Below are 2,323 nucleotides of genomic sequence, written 5' to 3' on the forward strand. Positions count from 1 at the left end.
TCAAAAGGGTCTTTGGAAATGTCAGAAAAAAAGTGGACTAGGAGAAAAAACAATGAATGTATTCTTAGAGGGGGGTGGGTAGAAGTGGGATCTTTCAGAGTAAAGATCAAAAGCTATTTAATATTATATTTGAGAAAAAGTCAACAAAGATCAATTATTGGTAATGAATGCATGGGCTGTGATAGTATTAGCTGTCCCTTTATTTTTAATTTTAAAAAGCGTTTGTGCGGGATGAGTGTATGATAAGACCAAAACCAAAGCCCAATGTCATCCAGTCGGTTGTGACTCGGAGAGATCCTCTATGGCAAAGAAGAGCGGCTCCTTGGGCCTTTGAGAGCGCACAGCTTTACCAGAGCAGGCAGTCTCTGCTCTCTCCCCAAGAGCTCCTTCAGGACTATGATTACCCCCTTGATGGACTGTAGAGGACAGGTAGCACAGTGCTTTCACATTCAGCTGCCAATCACAAGTTCAGAAGTGTAAAACCATCAACCACTCTTAGGGAGAAAGACGAGGCTTTCTTCTCCCAGAAAGAATTTCAGTCTTGGAAACCTACAGGGGCAATTCCACTCTGACCTATAGAGTCGCTGTGAGTCCCAGTGGACTCAGTGGCATTGAGTTTGGGTTTTGGAGTTTGGTGGACCGTGGGCTAGTCCACTGGGCACAGTCAGTGTTGCAAACCTACCAAGGGCTCCAAGTGAGGAAGCTGAGGCTGTCTGTTACCATAAAGATGGATAGCATCAGAAACCCTGCATAGGTGCGCCATGATGGCAGTGGGTCTGGTCTGGCTGTGGTTTGTTGGCGTTCAGGAGGTGGCTCTGATATGATTTGTGAGTGACCTTTGACAATGTTTCCCTTTAAGAAGACTCAAAGGTGATGATACAATATAGTTGTTTACGCAGCTGATGATCCTGAGGTTAGCAGTTTGAATTGCGATCAGGTGGGAAGTTCTGGTCTTGAATGGATTCTTATGGGTCTTTTATTTACTTATTTTTTTTAAGTAGAAAACGGCTTTATTTTATTAAAAAAATAACTACATGAGTTTTCTATAACAGTATAAATGTCTAAACAATTAAGACCTAAATTTCTTATTAGGTAGTACACACACACACACACACACACATTTCAGAAACAATGTCTATTTTTGGAAAAAGTTACATTTGTCCCAGGACATAATATTCATAATTTTCTTTCAAAACAAACTGTACTTAGGAATTGAACTTGTAAGTCTCCAAGTTGTTCTGCTTGTAGTCGGTCTTTCACCTCTGGTAAATATTCACTAAGTTGACTGCCATCTTTCAAAAGTTTCTATGAGATTTTCACAAATACATTGTCTTTAGCAAATTCAGGCGGATCATCTTTACTGTCTGAACTGAACCAGTTCTCTCTATGAAGTACTTTGCAAAGGATTTCCAGTTTTAGATCATTTTTATTTACATTTTCCATCTCATCAATATATTCCAGCAAGTCCAAAGCTTTCCTGAAGTCAAACTCATTGGCACGTCTGATTTCTTCAGAGATATCGGCCAATGAGTGGGCGCAGTCAACACTGGCATCGCGCTGAGATGAGTGGGTTTTCTGTTGGTCGTTGCCCAGCCAGGGTCTCCTGGTGTAGTAGAAAACATTCCTGTTCAGCCTTTTCTTCAATTTTCTCTTGCAATGTATCCTCCACAAAGTCTGAAGCTAATGCAGCCAATTTACTCAAGCCAAGAAGGGGATATTTTTTTCCTTTGAAGAATAACAAAGTTTCCATATTTGCCAAACCTGGAAGGGTTGCACAAGCCTTTTCTAATTCTTGGCTGTCAATTTCATGTAACCACCTGAGATGCTCATGAGCATGCTGAGAAATGGGCAGAGATATCACTTTGCCTCGTTTCCCTTTCTCCATGTACCAACGGAAGAGAAAGTGGAAAACTCCTGATCGGCATGTCATGGGTCATGGAACGCTGCGGTCTAGTCTGGTTGTTGGTTTGCTCACACATTTGCACCAAGATAGCAAAGTCACAGTGCTTCTCGGCAAAAGAAGCCCCCCACTGGTGCTGGCTGAATGTAAGAAAAGGAGAGACGAGACCTGGCCTCTTCTGCAGGTATTCCATGCATGCCCAGCTTGTTGTATCTTTCATGACCATTGGAGTTGCCTACGACTTAAGCTGAGAAAACATGGCCATCTAAGAAGCGCCACCAGCTGTCCTGTGAGAACATTTCAGAGACTGCTGTCGGCCTGAGGACAAACCACGTTCAGAACAATCCGGCTGGCACAGAGTGGCTGTTCGGTACCAGTGGGTCTGCTTGTTGCCGTCCATGGAACTCACTCGGGTTCGTTTTC

At 43.0% G+C, this 2,323-nt stretch overlaps 1 pseudogene; it reads right to left on the bottom strand.

The window, feature by feature from the left end:
• Positions 1-1,151: 1,151 nt before the first annotated feature.
• Positions 1,152-2,323, bottom strand: part of LOC101656234 — a 20,963-nt pseudogene continuing 19,791 nt past the window's right edge.

The sequence above is a fragment of the Echinops telfairi genome, unplaced genomic scaffold, assembly GCF_000313985.2.
Source record: "Echinops telfairi isolate 266 unplaced genomic scaffold, ASM31398v2 ScPeMD7_5592;HRSCAF=6446, whole genome shotgun sequence".
Classification (NCBI taxonomy): Eukaryota; Metazoa; Chordata; class Mammalia; order Afrosoricida; family Tenrecidae; genus Echinops; species Echinops telfairi.